Source organism: Microtus ochrogaster, linkage group LG7_11 (assembly GCF_000317375.1).
Source record: "Microtus ochrogaster isolate Prairie Vole_2 linkage group LG7_11, MicOch1.0, whole genome shotgun sequence".
NCBI classification, from domain to species: Eukaryota; Metazoa; Chordata; class Mammalia; order Rodentia; family Cricetidae; genus Microtus; species Microtus ochrogaster.
In genome coordinates this window covers 19770004-19791227 of record NC_022032.1, presented here as the reverse complement: position 1 = coordinate 19791227, position 21224 = coordinate 19770004, and the positions used below count along the sequence as shown (strand labels likewise).

General features: G+C 47.7%; 1 protein-coding gene across 5 annotated transcripts in view; it reads right to left on the bottom strand.

Annotated features, from left to right (window-relative positions):
* The window catches only part of Acsl1 (acyl-CoA synthetase long chain family member 1), a 70132-nt gene extending 49586 nt beyond the window's left edge, over positions 1–20546 (bottom strand). Inside the window, exon 1 of one of the 5 annotated variants that reach the window (XM_005362582.3) lies at positions 20387–20546. The gene's annotated coding sequence lies outside the window, so the exon portion shown is untranslated. Of the gene's footprint in view, positions 1–13; positions 266–2868; positions 2950–19560; positions 19580–20386 lie in introns of those variants that run through there. The other 4 variants (XM_005362583.3, XM_013352027.2, XM_013352026.2 and 1 more) reach the window with 4 other exon arrangements.
* Between the last annotated feature and the right edge of the window lie 678 nt (positions 20547–21224).

Below are 21224 nucleotides of genomic sequence, written 5' to 3'. Positions count from 1 at the left end.
CGCACGCACGCACCTACACACAGATCTCTAGGTTAACATGACAGCAAAGAAAGAACAGATAGGCAAGAGTCTTCAGGTTTTCATTCTGGAAAGAAAGCAGTCGTGCCTACTCACCATCTGTGCCATGGACAGCTGACTGCTAGGTGACACACCACAGCGGAATCAGAAAAGGGCAGTGAGGATGGGGGTGGGGTGGGGGCCAGGGCAGCTTGGCGGCTGCTTACCAGGCCTGCCAAGGTCTTTCAGGGCATTAGTCACACGCCAAGTCCTACCCTGCTGCCCACTGGGCTAAAGGTAACTAGCAGACACAATCCATACTTGACTTCTCAGGGGAACAGAGGGTGGAGGATGGGCCAATGAGGAGCTAGCAGTAAGTCACCCCACTGCTCCACCCATGGGCAGGGACCAGCATCAGTGAGCGTTGCTGCCAGGGGCAGTTCTTCAAACAGACACTGTTTTCATTTTGCTCAGCTTCCCAATAAAAAAAAAAAGACAATGGATAAGTTTTTTTTTTTTTCTCCAACCACTGAAATGAAGTATAAGATACAGGGTTGTGTGTCTAACCACCATGAGACAGCTCAGAGAGAAAGATACCAAAATACACTCGGAGAGTATTTGTTCTCAATGTATCCATAGGAGCTGAGCTTGTCCTGTCCTGCATATCTGAGCACCCAGGCTGTGCCACTGTGCTAGGACCTGGGAAGACAGGGCAAAGGACCAAGTCAGCCTTTCAATGGGTTAACCATCTAATGAGGGACAGAATGGAATGAGCAAAGTCCACTGGGCATCGAGAAGGGCCCTTCTGAGAAATAGTGCCTACGCTGAGACTTCAGGATAAGCAGATAAAATCAGGCCCAGGTCCTATTGGCAGCGGTCACTGAGACTGCACAAACAGTATTATAGCTTGGAATACACACCATCTTCCTGATCTAACATGCAAATCTGCCTCACTTCCAATCATTCTATTCCACTTGTCTTCACTGCCCTTCACCATTTGGAGTCTGAAGAAGCATTATCCATCCCTTGCCCTCTTCTCTCCTCAATGTCTGGGGAGTAATTTTCATAACATCTAGATTGTGTGGATTTATAGGAGTTGAATATAGCAGAATTACATCCTTGAGTGAGACTACCAATTCATCTCTAAACAAACAGAGGCACACACAGGGGACTAACTTATCTATTTTAAGCAGTGGCAGCCAAGATAGAGAGTGCATCGTGCAAAGAAAGTTTAATAAGGCTGGGAAGAAAAACGTTTTAAAAATCTTCTGAGACTCATATATTAATAGCATGTATGCAAGAACATGGTATTAGGTGCTGATCTGTAATGCTAAGCATTTAAATCCACCCAAATTCACTGGTAGCATTATAAACCTTTCTTCCTTCAGTTCAATGCTGTTAAGGAAAAGGTAGTCAGATATTTTAAACATGGAGGTAGGCTTACAGATAAACGAAATGAGACACTGTAAATGGCCGTTCTATGACGATAGCTACCATATTTAAGATTCAGTCCTCGATAGGTTTTGAACACTTCCTAATAAGTGGTTAAAACTAAAAGACACATTGTGTTCTTAAGTCAATGGTATTCTGTTGGGAATTCTCTAGGATTTGTTTTCAAAAACAAATTTTCATATCAGCATCTAGCAGAACTTTTAGCTCAGGCACATACATCACATGGCTATCTGCTAATAACATGATTCAGTTGGCTTAAAGTCTTAGGAAGATACATGTCTCAGTGTAGAAAACACAGACTTGCTCACGGCCAGCTGCTCCTTTGGCTGCAGATGTTCCTGCGTACCTCTCCTTCTCTGCTTACAGAAATTGTGTGCGCTGCTGCTGCTGCTGGCTCAGCAGTTAAGAGCACTAACTGCTCTTCTAGAGGACCTAAGTTCAGTTCTCCAGCTCCCACACTGGGCAGCTCACTACCACCTATATCTCCAGCCCCAGGGGACTTTACCTTGTTCTGGACCCCACATACATGTAGCATACAGAAATACAGTAGATGGCAAACCGAGATATTTTAAAAAAGGGTTTGTTCAGCTGGCTTGTCTGAAACGCTGCCAGCACTAGAGTCAAGCAGCAGTGACAGGACACTACTAGTCGAGGAGAGGCTTACAAACAGAGCAAATGGCAAGAGTGGAGGATGCCTAGGTACATGTGGGCAGAGACAGGCAACACAGGGCAACAATGAAAACTGGGTAGCACAACTGTCAAAACCCAGAGACACCAGCACCCTCTGCCCAAGCTTTGAACAGAATCACCATTTAGCTGTACTTAGAGCTGCAGGGAGTTTGTCATATTCTGCATCTCACTAGAACACCACAATAGTAAAATGACCCTGAGGAAAACCAGAGCCAGAAATAGAAAAAGGCTTCTCTGGGGTGTCTGTCAGAATGAGACACTAATCTGACTCTAAACCCAAGTCATATGAATGGCTCTTCATCTTGGCTGCCCCGACCTGCTCTCTGAGAACACATACATGGTTAGCTGCACACGGACTTCCAGACCCCTTTAGCTGCTCGAAGTTAGGAACTATGAGAACAGGACAGAAGGGTCCTTCTGGCTTGGTGTTAGGAGAACCCCAAATCTGAAGCCCATGTGAACTCTCCGTGTCTTACATAAATGCTACCTACCACTGATCCTGTCTCCCTGGCCTCTGCAAGTGGGTTCCGTGCCCACTGTACACAAAGGTGACTCTTGTGTTTGCATTATAAAAAAAAAAAATAGTTCAGAGCCAGAGGTGACCCACAAGGGCATCATTCCCCTTAGGGACACTGAGGGTGAATACACACACACACACACACAAACACACACAAGTGCACACGTGCACAAGTGCCTGCAATTCTGCAAAGTAAAATTCTTTTTACTTACAGTAGCATTTTATTCTCTCCAAGTGATCTAGAGCCTTGTGTTTTTCTCCTTCCGCCGTTCCTCGAGCTTCCGCCAATATGAGTAACAGCAGTTTGATGGAATGCTCTACTAGGAATGCAGACCTCAAACAAACCCACACAAATTGCACACTTGCCTGACAGCAGCAGCGAATTGAGAAGTCCTGACATCTTTCCTTAATGCAGCAAGCCAAGCTGGCACGATGCTGCCATTCCCTGCCCCACCTCCTTCCCCTAACACAAGAAGCTATTTACAGGGCTGAAAGTGCCCCCTTTGTCCTGTACTAGCTGGGCAGAGCCCAGGCCCCAGGAGGAACAAGAAAGTGGCAGCAAGGCCATTTGCTGCTCTTTCAGTCTGGCACTCCGGAGTCACTGGAGTCGTGCTCCGTAACCCGGCCTGGCACACCACCTAAAGCTAGATTTGTTTAAGCCACAGCCTAGGAACCAATGCCCCGAGAGACAAGAAGAGTCGCCAGCAGAGGGGAGGCAGGGGCTGCTGGCCAAATGCCATACCATAGGAATCTCCGACATGCTCAGTTCTTTTGGCCCATTCCATCAACCCAGAGGACTACTTGGGTGACCCTGGGATCCTATGCACAAAGATAATGGGATCCACAGAACATCCATCATTGTCACACACCACGTTAGGGCTTTTCCTCTCAACCAAGTATAATGCGCCTTAGACCAATGGGGCTTTCATTTTCATTTAAACGACTGATCCCGTGGATGAACAAGTTAATTTCCAGGAAGGGTTTAAAAGGAGAAACAAAACAGAGATGTCTTGCTTTTAAAAACTTGATTTATGAAATGCCGGAGTCAAGCTGAGTACTTCTATACTCAGGCTTCTTGCCCATTCCACCCAAAGTTCTCAGAGGAAGAACTGAACACACAAAACATTTAAAAGCAAATACAATGAGGTGCTCAAATACAACGAGGTACTTATTTTATCCAGTAAGAGTAAAGGCCATAATAGTAGGCTGTAGGTCACAACAATCACATATGCAATACCCCCAATAAAATCTCCCAAATATAGTACATTAACTTGAAAAGATAAAATTTTAGAGATGCGGATGGGACTGATCAAACATCTGTTCATAATAATCTCCATATTCATTAAAATCATATATAAATAAGCCAAGTGGCAAACTAAATTACTTTGGAAATACTACATAGGCTTGTTTATCTGCCTGTCTATCTATCTATCTATCTATCTATCTATCTATCTATCTATCTATCTATCTATCTATCTATCTATCTATCATAGAGGATCTTGCTATATAGCCAGGCTGGCCTCAATCCTCCTGCCTCAGCCTCCCTAGCAGAGTTCTGGAACTTTACAACTATACCACCATGCCCAGCTCTGAGGCATCTTTTCAGACCACCTTTTTGGGTTCCACAGTTTTCTGTGAAGTATCTTCATATTCTTCTCTTGAATTTAACTTACTTTAATTGAATGATTTTGAAATCATGTATGCATTTTATCACTACCCCCCCCCAGGTTACAGGAATACATTTGATTATGGATCCATATTTATAACCTTGATTGCTTTAAAGTGATGTTCAAAGCCTCTTACAGCAATAGTCAACATTTCTCTTCGGAAGGTCAAACACCAAAAAGGAATTAGCTAGCATGTGTTATTTTTCTATGCATTACAAACAGCCCATCCATTATTTGACAAGATCCCAAGACTGGCGTCAGGAGCAGGTGTTTGCTCTACCTGTCAGCGCTCAGATGGCTGGCCGTACACCTCACACGAGAGCACGGATGGGTTTCTCACATGAAGACTGAGGAAGGGACTGGAGGGAACCCTGCCCTTGGAATCAAGTACAGAATCACTTCCTACTTAGAGAAACCATTAGGCAAACTGAGAAAAACTCAGACCTGCTCTTGAGACTTGGAACACAAACACAAGAGGGTAAATCAAGGCAGCTGCACAAGAGACAGTGGGCCTGAAGGGAAGCTGCACGACCCTTAAAAGGGTGGGGGGGACAGAGACAAGACAATAAGAAGCAACTCCCTAGTTAGGTCTAATGCTACTGACAGATGAATCTGGAACCAACTGACAGAGTTAAAGTGGCTAGGAGAGGGGAAGGAAGGTATTCGGGGACATCAGCTGAGTCATGATTTTTAAAAATTTATTATTTTTATTTTATGTGTATGAGTGTTCTGCCTGTCTGTCTGCATGGAGGTATGTGGGCCATGTACATGCCTTGAGCCATTGGAGCCATCATGTGGGTGCTGGGAACCAACCTGGGGGCCTCTGGAAGAGCAGCCAGTGTGTGCTATGAACCACTGAGCCATCTCTCCATGCCCAAGCTCCACCACTAAGAGTCAAGTGCCTGCTGAGAACTTACAGTGAGCGTATCGAGCCCCAGACTATGCAATTACACACAAGGCTAAAGGTGATCTTCATCATGGCCTTTCTTTACTGCATGAGGTGGTTATTGCCAAAAATCCAAAGAACAGGACATCCCCTGCTCCTGTTCCACTCAAGAGAAGATGCGTAGTCAAAACCCCGGCTGAAGTCAAGGTTCTGGACTTCTGAGTGGTCAGAGCTGTGACCCAGGTGAAGGAACTAGAAGCCAGGCAGGGGTGGGAGGTCATGATGCTAATGACAAAAAGCCTTCATACACAACACTTTAAAAGCCAGTGTCTGAACCCAAATGCCCATCTCAGATGAAGGAATAAGCAGGCTGTGGTGTGCATACAACAGATGAGCATTCAGCCTTTTGAAGAAAATCAGGAAAACAGCACAACAGAGGTGATATGAACGAGTGTAGCAAACACCCATCTAAGTGAAATAGGCCAAAGGAAAGGACGAACGTGATCTGATCTACATGAGGCATGCGGGATCGGTGAACTGCGGACAGAAAGTAGAACAGAGGTCATGGGGGGGCGGGGGGGCTGGGAGCAGGGTAGGGAGACGGGCGATGTTGCCCAACAGCTGCAGGGGTTTGTATGGGGCCACGAAAAGTGTGGGGCTGACAGTGGTGACGCTTGCACAACTCAACTCAGTGCCACTAGGCACTGCTCACTTCTCAACAGCTCAAAGGCTAACTCTGACCAAAGGAAAATTCTAAATGATTTATAAAAAGCAGAGATTTGGTAAACAACTGGCGATAAAGGATAAGGCATTGGAGAGCTGAGTTCTGGGGCCTGATGAAAAGTGAGCTGGCGACAACGCCAGAGTCTGAGACTGGGAGGTGGTCCCCGAAGCCTTCGTCCACGGACAGCAACAACACAGGAGCAGGTGCCACAGTGTACTGCTGCCTCAGTTTCCCCTCTGAGCACATGTCCCTGCCCTTTACCCACCCTCCCAGCCTTTCCTAAAGAAAACCTCCCCTCCAGCCTGGGCCTGCTCTGAACCTCCTTTCGTCACTGGCTCCCTTCCCCAGGGAGGCCTGTTTCCTGATGTCCAAATCCTACCCGAACAGGCCAGAGGGCACTTTCTCTAACAAATTCTTACAGCATGGCCTCACTGATGAATAGCTCATCCTAAAGTGAGCTCCAGGATACTTCTTCTGTGGCCTTTGAGAGGTACTTGGTACTTCCTGCTCTACACTCCTGGTCGGTGGCACTCGCTGTAGTTTCTTCTGCTCCTACCTTGGTGCTTCACATAGAGCCCAGACCAAAACAGGACTTATTTACTGAGTATTTCCCGCGGAGTAAGCGACCCTCTGAGATGCTTACTATGGACTTACTGTCACCCCCTGGAAGAGACACTTACAGACAGTGACTCTGAACAGGACAGAGCTGTCCAAGGTGTTCCCAAACTTCAGCAGGCCTCCTCTTCCTCCCATCTGCAGAGTCTCATGTCCCTATGGCAGAGAGTAAGTTCCATGGGCCCGGTGATCCGGAGCAGCTGGAGTCTGCATAAACGTGTCCTCCTGCCCACTCCCACGCCGTTTTCTAGTTCTCCAACCATTTCGCTTCCTGAGAAGTTAGTCAGCACCAACAGAACAGTCCTAGGGCATATAGGGGAGGGGACTTCCTCATCGGCTTAAGACGGGCAAGGCTGCCCACAGCAGCACAGATTCCATGAGCAAGGAAGAAGGGAGGCTCCCAGGGTGCCGCACCAGGTGAGTTTTCTATGAGAAAACAGCATCCGGCAAACCAGAGAAACACTGGGCTTCCCACCCTGGAGCTTGAGCAGTACAGGGCGGTGGTGAGGAGAGCATCCTCCAGACACTGAGAAGGCTGGGTGGGCAGCCCTCTGGCTAGTGGACCTGTCCAGCATTCCCCGGAGCACATGTCAGTCACAGCGCCAACACAACATCTAGCTCTCTGCCCCCTCCCTGCCCACACAGACACAAAGATCTGTCTGTCTGGGGACTCCTAAGGAAGACGCCTAGGTCATGTGAAGGCCTTTATGTAGGACAGCAGGTTAAACCTGAGTCAGATGGACTGAAGAAGATCCCTAAGGGAAGCAGGATTATTCCATTTGTCCTCATATTTATTTAATACATAGATGAATAACATCTGACAGGGGGTGTTTTCATCAGTGGTATTGCCTTCAGTGAGGCGCTCAGGCTCTTGTAAACAAACCACATTTCCTGTAAACGATACTAATGGAACTCACTGGGTCAGGAACACACAGCACAATACGAGAAGGGCTAGTTGGGAAGAAGAAGGGGATTAAAGGGAGCGGGAAGGAGACAAAGAGGGTAGGAGGGGTGGCTACAATTACAACATATTACATACATGTATAACAGTATCATAATAAACCCATTACATATAATTACCATAAGCTAATAAGATAGTAGAATATTAATTGACTTAACACCGTCCTATTTCTGCACAGACATCTTAACAAAGCAGGCATGCTTACCGACGAAGGCTAGGGAAGAAAACGGACTTGGACAGAAGGGGCTGCCTCAGTCAGTCAGCTCCAGTGGACAGAATGGGTAGACACCTAACTCTTCCTAAGGAAGCAGACAGAAGAGGCTTCTGAAGTCAAACTTCCTGTCATCAGCTGCATCTGACAGAGATGTTACATCAGATGATACCTGATCCAAGGATGAGTCCTCGCTACGTCTACGAGACTGGAGGTTGAGGAGGATGACATCACGGTCTCACCATGTTGGGCAACATAAGTACAGCCTGCTACCAAAGCAGGTAGAGGAGAAAATAAAACTCCCCTGGCTACGAAAATAACCCACAAGGATAGACCCTCCACTTTACAAAGGAAATCATAGGTAAGGAACTCCACCCTGAGAAGGGAGAACAACTTACCAGTGAAGGGACTCCCTGCCTCTTACCACAGCCAGGGCTGGATCCCAGGTAGGTAACAAGCATCTTCACTGAGGGCCTGAAGAGGAGGAGGGAAGGTCCCTGTGTTTCAGAAGGGGACCTAGGCAATCATCGAGGTCCCTTTGGGTATTCTGCCCAGAGCCCATATTGTCCAGTAGTGACTAGGGAATTACACAGCACAGAAACGTGGCAAGAATCCTGGGCTCAAATGCAAAAGCATCCCATTCCAGGTACTGACTGTGCCCAGACGAGCTGTGTGCTCAGGAGCAGGGCCTCTGCCAGCGCGAGCTTTATAGTACGCACAAAGGAAGGAATGGGAATGGCAGGAAATTGCTTCTCTTTGTGTCAAGAAGGCCATGGGGGCCCCTGCAAGATGAAAAGATGGTGGAGTCTTCCTGTCACCAAGATCAAATCAAGAGGTTTCCACCTACACCTTGAAACCCCAGGTAACAGGTACTGGAGGAAAACCTTAAAGCCACCAATTCTGAGCTGGAGAGATGGCTCTGTGATCAAGAACATATCAAGTTCTGTTCCCAGCACCACCTGGAACTCCAGCATCACTAGGATCCAATGTCACTGCCCTATGTGGACATAAGCAGCCATCTAAACACACACACACACACACGCACGCACGCACACACACGCACGCACACGTACACCCGCCCTCTTCCCTCTGTGGCATCTGTTGCCTCTTTTGTATCATCATCCACCTGTATATACTTATACACATACACACACCTCCCCCCCTCCCACCCCCCCACACACACACACACACACACACAATACCACACCTCTGCCCTCTGAGGAATCAGCAGCCACTTATACATAATCACACAGAGACACAAACACACACACACACACAAATACACACCTCTGGACTCTGCGGACATTGGCAGCCACCTGTACATAATCACACACAAACACACACATGTACACATACACACAAACACACACATGCATGCACACACACACATATCCCTCTGGGCCTCTGTGGACACTGGCAGTCAGCTGCACATACTCACATACAGGCACACAGACACACACCACCTCTGCCCTCTGTGGACATAGGTAGTCACTTACATACACACACAGACACAAAGAGATACACAGACACACACACACACACCCTACAACCTATGAAGAAAAATAAAACATAAAAATCTAGCAGTTCTATGGTAATAGGCCATAGAACTTGGTGTTTAAGTATTATTATTTTTTAAAGATTTGTTTATTCTGTATATAGTGTTCTGTTTGCATGTGTGCCTACAGGCCAGAAGAGGGCACCAGATCTCATTACAGATGGTTGTGAGCCACCATGTGGTTGCTGGGAATTGAACTCGGGACCTTTGGAAGAGCAGCCAGTGCTCTTAACCTCTGAGCCATCTCTCCAACTCCCTTAAGTATTATTCTTAAGTATTAAGTAATATATAGTAGAACATAGTACTTAAACATTATTATTTTATTATGCTTTACATTTGACTCCCCCACCAGCTTTTTAATTATAAATGCATAACACAAAATTTGTCATATCAATCAGTAACTGTATGCTCAATCAATTCTCAGGATAAATAAGATACGGCCAGGCTCAGGTTGGTTAATGTTCTTTTGTATTTATGTATTTTCCAGCTGCTACACAAGGCTTTAGACTGGTAACCCGCCCTATTAAGGAGTGACAGATGGGCTATAAAGCTCTTCCAGAAAACACAGCTAAGCCTTCCCTGTCTGTCCTGAGCTGGGCCCTGGCGCAGGCCCTCGCCAGCCCTCCAAGCAACTTCCACGCAAGTGTCCTTTCAGAGAGGGCCTCACTGCAAACCAAACAATACCCTGCACATTGGAGGGAAATAAAATTTTTTCATTAGCCCTTTGCAAACAGAAGGTCACTGCCAGGAGGATTAAGCCCTAGCAATGTTTCCTCCACCTTCCGCAAGTTCAGGAGAATAGTGAAGGCAAAGGCACCTGCAGGAGCTAACCATACAGCAGATCACTGCAGATAACCTCAGGGTAGAAAGGAAGAAAGTGGTAGGGCTTTTTGGCTGCAGGCATCTGGAGGGGAGAAAACACTCTATGTATAGGCTGGAGGCCACCAGAGGGCTGTGCAGAGGCCAAGGTGGAACTGAGCCAAATCTAAACAGTCAAAGACAGGTAGGGGGAGGGAGAGTGCCATGAAAACCAGACCATGTGGGGAGCAAGGAGGGAGCAGGAGCCTTGCAAGAGGCAGTTAGGGGCAGGCTAGGAAATGGCAGCCTCAGTGACCAGGAGACTGGATTTCTCTCCTAGGTCACTATTTCTGTCAGCCGGTTATGGAATAGCTACTGGAGGCTCATCTTCACCCCGGAGTGCTTAGTTTACAGAGACAGCCATGTCCTTGCAGGGGGCCTAGGTCAGGATGGGAGAGAGAATAGACTCAGCCCTTGTCCTCAAGGAGCCCACAAGGCCCAGCAACTCAGAGGTCACAGCTATCAAATAGCAGTGACCTGGATAAGAAGGCTCAAGAGGGCACACGTTGGGTAGGGTTACTCACACCCCTTAAAATAGAACAAGGCTTCAGAGGAACGGTCAGCTAGAGAAATGGCATAGCCCAACACAGTGTGAGTTGCCAACTGAATACAAATACGGACTCCCACCGGGGGAAGAACAGCCACTCACAAGGTCAGGGAAGTCACCCTTGAAGATTAACAGACCTCAACGGGTAACTTACAAAGCAGAAACAAACGGAATCTTTAAAGTATTTTAAAGCTGGGAAGGGAATAGACCTTTAAAGAACATGGACCCCTGTGTCTTTGTGGAAGACACTGAGCGGTGCTGGAAAAAGCAACAGGTGAAACAGAGAACAGATTAAGCAAGACTTTGCTCATTGTATGGGGAGGCATGAGAGGGATCTGTGACACCATAGGACACTAGCTAAAATTACAGAGTTCAGGTAACCGTAAGAGGTGACTGGCTTAGAGAAGCTAAACACAGAAAAAAAATCTAAGTTACGGAAGATTACAGAACAATGGCTTACTATTTAAAGGACAGGGAAAAAAAAAAACAAAACTAAATGCCAAGTTTGGATGTTACCTGCTTGGAGTAAACAAGCTACATTAGTTTGGGATCTTTACATTCCCAGTTTAAATTCATGCTACAAAAGTTCCCGATCTATTCAAAAGTCCACATAGTACAATAAAATTACCAGGTACCTATATCCTCCAGTCAGCTTCAATCACAGCTAACATTTTGCTAATACTGTTTTATTATGCTCTTTTTAAAAAAATATATACATATATATTTTAAAGCAAGTTCCATATCCTGTCGTTCAGGAGACACGCTGAGGTGCTAACAGGCCTCTGACTCTATAGGTGCCGAAACTGTGTGTCGGGTGGCGGTAAGCCGAACTGGCACATGTAACGCATCCTGCCAACAGCCCAAAGACCTAAACAGAGGGAGCCAAGTTCAATGTTGACCTGAAGCAGCCGATCCAGCACAGTATTTAATGTCCACGCAACGACTCAACCGGCAAATATGCATTGACCTCCACCCCGCCCCCCCCGGCCCCCCCCCACTATATACCAAGGCAGCCCAAGCCTCGGGAGACGGCTGTAAACCACAGAGAAAGTAAAGGATCTGTCTCATGGAGGCTTGCACACCACCACATCTACAGGGCAAAATCCAAGCACTCTGGCTTTTCCTAACTCCCCTGAAGTCAGACGCGCATTCTGACACAGCTCAGAACCTAGTTCCAGAGAGAAGCTTCAGTTTATTTCCCCCTCGGCTGAACTGAGTCACCGTTTAAAAGGTGGTCCTTGGAGCTCAACTGCCAAGCTGGCAGCAGAGGAGACAACTTTCTGGTTTTCAATTCTTCTACCATCCCACTAAGTGACGGATAGACACACCTGCTTTCATTCATCAACCATACTCAAAATATTCCCCAAAATATTCTGTAGCCATGAATCAAATCTGGATTTAAAGAAAGACTAAAAAGAGTCTATAATATTCTTAATATTTCCATCTTGCATCCTAACACATGTTCTAGCTGCTCCCCAACCAAGAGTGAACGCAACCCTTATCAGACACCATCCACTCTGGCAACTGCCTGGCAAGGTTCACCTGTTTCTGTCAGAGCTGCCACCAGTTCCTTCCTGTGGGCAAATATACATAAGCCCCTGAATGCCTGCCACATCTAAAAGCCTGCAAAAGGGACCACAATATACGGGATAAAGACACCCACCATCACCTGCTGATGGAAAGAGGTATGCTGGAGACTGTCACCAGGCCACAAGACTAGGCTGGCTGGTCTGGAACAAGGAGAATTAAGGACACAGAGTCATGCCAACCTCAGAGGCTGGCCATGCTTGAGGAAATCTGTCCTGGGTTGGGAACCCTATAGCTTCAGCCTTAGCTCCAATGCCAAGGATCCTTACCTTGCTTACACTCTGCATCCCTGAATTCATCTCCAGGTCATGTCATAAAAGAACACCAGACTGGCATTGTCTTCCGAGGCTAGCCCAGGGCTCTGGACTGCTCAGTTATACCCTCTGGATTTTGGATCTGTCCTCTCCGGGTGCCCTGTGGAGCTGAGAGGTCCCTGTCAGCTCCACATGCCAGGATGCCTCACAGATTGCCTGAGGTACAATGTCCCACAGAAGGAACAGAGACCTATTTGACCAATGTTCTCCTGGCAGGGAAACAAGGCACACCTTTAAAGTGGGAATACCAGGTAAGTGCCGGCTCTGGTACAGTTATGCAAGATTATCTAGAATTCGACACTAATCTCCTCTCACATCCTGAGAAGCCCAGAACCACCTGTTTCTCATGCCCGCTGAACTACAGGAAAGAAACCCTTTAGCTGTGTTCTTACACCCAAAGTTCACCTCCAGGAAACATGCATTTGGGTCCACAGATTTTCAACTCCTTGATCCTAATTGCTAAAATCTACTTTAGCAGAGTAGATAATGAGTCTTATTATCAGGGGCCATTTTTTAAATTATTATTATTAGTTTTTTTTAAAAAAAAAAAACAAAAAACCCTCTTTTCTCATTTTACATACCAATCTCAGTTCCCCAGTTCCTTCCCACCCCCTCCCTTCTTGTCCCCTTCACCTTCCCTCCAACCCACCCCCATCCACTCCTCAGAGAGGGTAAGGCTTCCCATGGGAAGACAACAAGGTCTAGCACATTGCTTTGAGGGAGGACCAAGGCCCTCCCCACTATATCTAGGCTGAGCAAGGTATCCCTCCAAAGAAAATGGGTTCCAAAAAGTCAGTACAAGCAGTAGGGATAAATCCTGTCCTCACTGCCAGTGGTCCCACAGTTTGAGCCAGCCATACAACTGTCACCCACATTCAGAGGGCCTAGTTTGGTCCTATGCTGGTTCCAGGGCTCTCATTAGCTCAAGTAAGCTGTTTCCGTGGGTGTCCCCATCATGGTCTTGACCTCTTTGCTCGTATTCTCACTCCTCCCACTTTTTGATTGAACTTTGGAGCTCAGTCTAGTGCTCCGCTGTGGGTCTCTGTCTCTGCTTCCATCAGTTACTGGATGAAGGTTCTATGGTGACATTTAAGATAGCCATCAATCTGACTACAGGGCAAGGCCATTCAGGTACCCTCTCCATTATTGCTTATGCCTCCCAGTTTTGATCAATCAAGACACTATGAAGGGACTATTGGGGTAAGGCACAGTATGAAATGCTGAAGCCATGCTACAGAGGCCCCCAACAGACAAGCTTAAAAAGAGACCTGGGGCCTGACTGTGGGGAGCCGTGACTATTTCTGTGTAGGAAGGATTGGGTCAGAGCTATCCCTTTCTTCCCAGCACCTCCATCCTCTTTTCTGTTTGTTTGTTTTTTTGTTTTAACTAAAAGCCTTCACTGTCTACGCTGGAGGAGGCAGACTCTAGGTGGTTGGTGGCACTAAGAATCAAAGCAAGGACCAGGTGCCCACTAGCTGGGTGCTATTGTTCTGAGAGTACAGGAGAATAAGCAGACCGTGCCCACGGACTGGGTTTGGGGACACAAGTCAAGGCCAATACCTTGCTTCTATGGGCCATTCCAGGGCCCAGGAACATTTCTGAAAATATAGAAATGACAGTGACCAAGTCCCCTTCTTACCTAGAGGTCACAGTAGAGGACACAGAATGGTTGAAATGCTCGGATGAGGAGGAAAGATACACACCCATACCATGAAGTTTGCAAGTCAGAGGCAGAAGGCTTACAACATATTAAACAGCCACTGAAAGAGATTCCAGTTTCTGAACTAGGGGTTGGGACACTTGAAACTAAGCCATTTTTAACTGGTATAGACATATGTCAACATTTTAGCCACCACCTTGGTTGCTGTGGCATCCCTGCTGCTTGTCGGAGAACCCAAGGTTCCAATGAATGAGAGTCTGAAAACAGAGTCATATTAGGTACCACTGAGCAACAGCTCTCTGAGGAAAAGGTGGAGAAAATGATCAACAATATAGGAAGACCCATGGAGATACAGACACAGGGTTTTCAAGGCCTGTGCCTACGCCTACGCCTCCTTCCAGGATACAGGCTAGCAGCTCAGGTATCTGGACAACTGAACGGAGTCCTAGGTTGCAGAGCCTCCAATCCCACGTGCCTAGTGTCTTGTCCCAGTGTCCCAATTCACGGGGCTCTGAGACAGGCAGAGAAAACAGCACACCAGAGCCAGGCTGTAGAAGCCCTTGAGAGGTTAACTAAAGACTTTGTGATGGTTTTTGCCCTGGACATCTGCTTCAGAAAAACCTCCTTTTTTAACCAACATCACCTTTTTTTATTTCTCATTTTTGAGATGGGGTCTCATTATCTAGTCCAGGCTATCCTGAAACTCACTATGTAGCCCAGCCTGACCTCCAAGTAACAGTGATTCTCCTGCCTCAGCCTCCCAAGCATTGGAATTACAGGTGCTGTCGTGTTCAGATTTGTTTCTTCTTAGTTTTCTTCTTAAAAAGGGCATTTTCTGTCAACACGGGGGATAGCAGACTGTGAGCTTACTAAGAATGTAAGAAGAATACAGGTGCATGCTGGGAAGTGTTGGGCAGAGAGTAGATTACAATAAATAGAAACTCGCTGGCTGACTGAGTCTTAGGACACTGAGTCAAAGACAACACTAGGGGCCAGACATTGGCCAGAGGAGAAGGCAGGTTGTGTAACCTTGTCTCCCTTCCTACTGCTGCGGCCACAGGGACCGCACCAGTGAGATGAGAAGCCAGGCTATTTCAGAGGCCGGGGATTGTCTGAAGGGACACTGGGGTGTCAAGAGACAGAAGTGACCGTGCATGGTTCTACCACTGCTCATCACACCTGCCTTCATCCACGGCAGCCCTGTTATATTGAGCCCACGGCTGCTAGCTCTGTACTTTAACCGGGAGAGACGCAAAATCATCGGGCAATACCACAGTGCCTGCAAGCTCCGAAGACAGAGGATTCCATTCTCTCGTCTGTTACGTTTTCAACCTTACCACCGCACTGTGCCAAGAAGCGGATAAAAGTGCTCCCCAAATACACAGCCGAGAGCAAACCCATGTGTTACAGAGAGGTGAATCTCTTATCAGAGTGCTGGGCTCCACCAGCTGTGTTCCGCTAAGGACCAGTTCCAACTGCAGTCTCCAACACTCTGCATTGATCACGCATCCCCGGCTGTGCGCTAGGCTTCCAAGACCTAGTTCAAAGGCAGAGGATTTTCAATTTTTAATTACTTTTCAGGTCTCCAGAAAGTCAGAGCTATGAAGTCAATGATCTCGGTCATGTACTACACTGTGCTGAAACAAGCTGTTACCTCTGGGAACCTCCGTGTGAGGAGGAGAACATTCACAGCTGAGGGTAAATGAGACAGAAAGCGAGAACCTGGCTTGCTTTGTTACTAGATGAGTAGAGTAGAACTTCCCAGACCTGAGGATCCTAGCTCCAAAGAGACATGCGCGGGAAGCATTCGAGAACACGGGCCCCAAAGCCAGGCAGCAGCCTAGGCTCAAATCCTGCCTTGAGCAACTTAATCTCTACATGTCACCGAGTGGCAGTTCTCAACCTCTGAGTCGAGAGCCCTTTGTGGGTGGGGAAGTAGAACAGCCCTTCATAGGGCTTGCGTATCAGACATCCTGCATATCAGATATTTACATTACAATGCATAACAGCAGCAAAATTACAGCTATGAAAGTAGTAACAAAAATATTGCTATGGTTGGGGGTGACCACCACATGAGGAACTGTATTAAAGGGTCGCAGCATTAGGAAGGATGAGAACCAGTGTCAGAGCCTAGGACGCGCCTCCCAGAACTGCTGGGAAACCAATGAATTAACATCCGATTCTACTGGCTGGTATTGTCACCACTCCTGTCCCTAAACTGGTCCTGCTCTGCGGACTGACAGCTGAGCCTAAAGGGAGAGTCCAGCCCTGCTTCAGCTTTCCTTAACTCTGCTTAATCAACGGTGTTCTAGCCTCATGGCTCCAGACATGTCTCCTACGACAACCCCGAGTGGAGAGTGCCAATTTCTACGGCAGCCATAGCCCTGCGAATGGGTAGATAATACGTTTATCAGAAGTCGCACCCCAAATGGGGAAACAGTCTGAAAGGCAAAGCACACTTTTCTGATGCACTCGCTTCTTCCCATTCATCTTTTGAAGCATGAAATCCTTATTTCAACAGTTCCCACTAAAATACATGAACCTGAAAGCCCATTAAAACCCATTCATTCATAATTTTCAAATCAGTTATAAAACCATGAGAGTTTTTAATGAAAGAAAATGTCTTATTTTAAACATGAATATGTTAAACTAGAGAAAAGAGCTTGGTAAAATAAACTGTTCTGAAATCAACAAAGAGAGAGTAATGAGTAAGTTAAAAGTAGTCCTATTCAAAATAACACACATCCAAGGGGAAGGTCACTGTGTAACCGATTTGGGGGGTTTAAAATGACTTGTCTGGCTGGAAAGATGGCTTGGCACTTATAAGCACAGGTTGCTCTACCAGAGGATCTGGGTTTGATTCCCAGCATCCGCAAGGCAGTCCCCAGAGATCCAAAGCCGCCTTCTATAACTTCTAGAAATCTGCAGACACTGCACAACATGCATGCAGGCAGATTATCCATACACATAAAATAAAAATAAAGGTTAATTAAAAAAAAGTCAAAATGTTCAACTTCAAATGACAACATATGCCTTAAAATTACTTTTCTGCCAGGCAGCGGTGGCGCACGCCTTGACTCCTAACACTCAGGAGGCGGAGGCAGGCAGATCTTTAAGTACGAGGCCAGCCTGGTCTACAGAGCTAGTTCCAGGACAGGTTCTAAAGTTTAAAAAAAAAAATTTAAGTTTGTTCATAAAACTGGAAGAAAATGAACCCAGATGTAATTTCTTCAAGGCTTTTAGTTTTTGTATGTCCTTGTTTAATAACAAATGTGTGTCTCTGTGTGTGTATATCCCCCCATATATATATGTGTATATATATATATATTACTTTCATAATATGAAAAAGTAAAACTACACTTTGATTTAGCTATTTAGACAGCTCCCACATTTTTACTTACTACTTGAAGACTAGCAAATAATCCATAAAGAGAACGAACCCAGGCTCCTATGTGAACCCAGCCACTGGTTTTGAAATCTCAGATTTAGGACATAGGACATATATTGCTCTCCAGCAGCCCCCCCCCCCCATCCTAAGGGAATCCAGGCCTCACATACCTCCAGGTGAAAGTGACATCCCTCCTAGGCAGTCAGGAACAAGAAAAGGACCACTTGATTGCAACCCTCTGGCCTCCTCACCTTGCTTCCACAAAGGCTACAACTGACAGAATCCTACTGCCTCCGACAGCTAAGAAATCATAAGCAGCAGGACAAAGCAGAAGAATCCGCACAGCTCGTTCATGAGATAGTTTTCTGTCCCTTGTCCATATTACCTACGCCCCAGGATCACACAAACTAAAATTTCTTTGGCGTGACATCCAGCATTCTATCATCTCAGAGTACTCTCACAAACACCGGCAAAACTGCCTCTCCTGTCTAGCTCATCAAGTCCAGCTTCGACTTCGCAGGGCTTGCGCTTCTTGAACGTTCTCAGAAGCCCCTCGAAAAACTAGGATGCTGAAACCTCACCTCAAGCACAACGGCTTCAGATTAGCTCTGAGGAGATCCATCCTCCAGGCAACAATGGCAAAGGTACACCACGACCCTAAAGTGTTTGCCCAATTTGGACCAAAGACCTTCACTGAAAACTCAGGCACCTTAATCTAGCGGGGCCAAACAGTCAGGCTTAATTAAAGAGGCTTTGGCAAACCCCCAGTTGCAAGCTGCCTTAAAGCGAGCGACGGCCGATTACGCTGCATCATATAAATAAGACTGTCCATAAAACATTTCTAAAGGTGTAGCTCAAATAGAATTCAGTCAGAAGAGATGGTGCATGCAAAGAAGCAATGGTGAGCTTATCCAACAAATGAAACTGATCTTACAAACAACATGACCCTCTGAAATGACTAAGTATAAACAGTAGAACCTACTGTAGTCATCCCACAGCTTAGCAAAAAAAGAGAAAAGAAAAAGAAAAAGCCACAGGGAGAAAGACAAAAATCTCTCCATGTAAATATGTAAATGACAAAACCACCTGATCTTTCCCCAGACCCCTATGCTAAATACAGACCCACACTGCACTAGGTAGCCACATCAAACCTCAAAGTGTGCTAAAGGCATTAACTCACCACACTGTGGCACGCTGGTTTGCACTTAATTATTCCTCCCTTAGCTCAGAACATCTAGAGAGAGCTGAAAAAGGACCTGTACGGTATAAATAGACACCCTGCCCCTACCTGCATTTGTCACATGGCATGTGTTAAATGTCAAAACTAGTAAGGCCCAGAGATTTCAGTCAGGTTGTCAAGACAATAAAACACGGACAAAATGTAAATAACAGACACAGGAAGGAAATGTGTCCAAACGCTTATAATCGTGGGTGGGGAGGTGAGCTCTGTTTGTATGTTTGTTTTAAGTTCGGCTGTTGAAGAAGAGGTGAGTTGATAAAGTGTGTTGCTATGAGTTTTCCTTCACTAGTCACATGATGCATTTTCACCTCAAGGCAGGCCTTTCACAGAAGAACCAGCCTCACACCAAGAAGGGATTTCTCAGATGAAGCTACAAGAACATCTCCTAAGATCTGGCCCTGTTTGTTTACTGCCCTTATCACGCCTCACCGTGTTGCTCCAAGTGGTTGGTTCCTTTTGGCTCTTCTGTGTTCTCAAGCCAGCCCATTGCAGACCACAGGTTCAAACTTTTAAGTTTAGGTGGGCTTCGCAGTCACCGACACATGAAGAGAACCAGAACAACTAGAAGCGTTTGGATGTGTTTTGTTTGTTTGGGTTATGCTAATAATTCTCATTGGGATAACTACAGATTACATGTTGAAACGTGTACCAGAAACATAAGCAAATGTCAAGTCCTATAGGGAATACTCACTTCCCAAGAAGCTTAAATGTCTCGGCAAGACATGTTCTTAATGGCCATTCTTAACTAGGCTCCATGACCACGAGCTTGGGTGGAGTGGAAAGATGGTCTGCAAGCCCTGGCATAACGCACTGATTAGATGGAGCTTCTGTTTCTAGATCTAATCCACGTGTTCTTTCAAGTCCTCAATCAGCATTCGCTGTCTCCGCTTCAAGGTGATCAATACCATTTTTGTTCCCTAATTTGAAAAAAATTTAAAAGCCAGATTGCCTAAAATCAATGACTCCATCACTGCTGTGTGCAGTGGCTGTGGGCGCTCTTCTTGGAGACACCGCGAGAATTTCTACTTATGACATCGGGCTCCGGGCGCTGCCTCTGACCCTCCTCGAACGCTCGGCGCAGGGGCACGTCACAGAGCTGCACCGGGACAGTCCGTCTCCACGCGCGGTGCGAGCGCACCTCACAACCCCTGCCTCAGGGGCACGAGGGATAAGGTGGCGGAGACACCCGGGTCCCCAGCCGGCAGGACCACCTCTCCGCACCTGAGCCGGGCAGGGCTCCGCCACCCCAGCCAGAGACCGGTGCTGCGAGGCGCGCCCAGACTCCGCGGTGCACCAGCCGCGCGCGCACGGCCCGCGGGGAACCCTGCTCGGGCACCGGAAGCGGCGGCCGCCCGGGCGGTCCCGGAGCCTCCCGATGCCGAGGGATGTGAGGCCGCGGAGGCCAGGCCGGAAAAGCGGAACGTCCCGCAGAGCCGCGCGGGGCGGCTCTCCAGTGTCGGCCCGGCTAGGGTCGCCTTGGCCGGCACGCGGCCCCTCCTCGTAGCTGACGCACTCACCTCCTCCGCTGCCCCGGCAGCCCTGTAGGCGGCTGTCACTGCAGTCCACCAACTGCCCCGCGCCGGGTCGCGATGCTATTTAAGGACTCGCGGCTGCAGCTGCTCCTTTGCCTGCGCCACCGGCGTTGCAGCAGCAGGGCCAGGCGGCTGGTAGTGCGCGTGCCGCGCCGCGCCACCCCGCCCCGCCCCGTCCTCAGGCCCCGCCCCTCCCCATATCCCAGCGCGCCCGCTCTCCCCCACCCCAACCCGCCGGCTCCGCCCCTCTTGTCGGGCAGGTCTAGCCTGTCCTGCCCCCTCAGGCCCGCCGCTCCTCTCAGGCCCCGCCCAACCAGCGCCATTCCCGCCTCCTAAGCCCCGCCCTGCTAGCCTGCTCCATCCCCCTCAGACCCGCCGCTCCCCTCAGGCCCCGCCCATCAGCTCCGAGCCTTCCCTTCAGGCCCCGCCTCCTTATTCGTTCTCTCCACCCCTCAAAACCCGGTCCTTCCCCTTCAGGCCCCGCCCAGTCCTGCCGACCCCGCCTCTTAGGCCGGGCAGTAGGCGTGGCCTCTCTCAAGTCCCAGAGCGCGTTAGGTAGTCAGCAAGCAAGAGCCAGGCTGTCACCCAAACTGCCCCATAGTTTCACAACGAATCTGAGGAAGGGCAAAGGGTAAATCTGTGTCTTAACTCCAAAATATCCTGAGCCCCGTTAATGAGATGCTTTGGAATGTTGTAGGCACCTTTTAGCTCTTCCAGCCTCAGCATTCTGCCCAGCTGATTGCTTGGCATGGCCTCTCTGCCAGCATCTTTGCTTCAAAAGACCATGGTGGCCAAAGATTCCCCATCTTTTCTTTAGCACCGG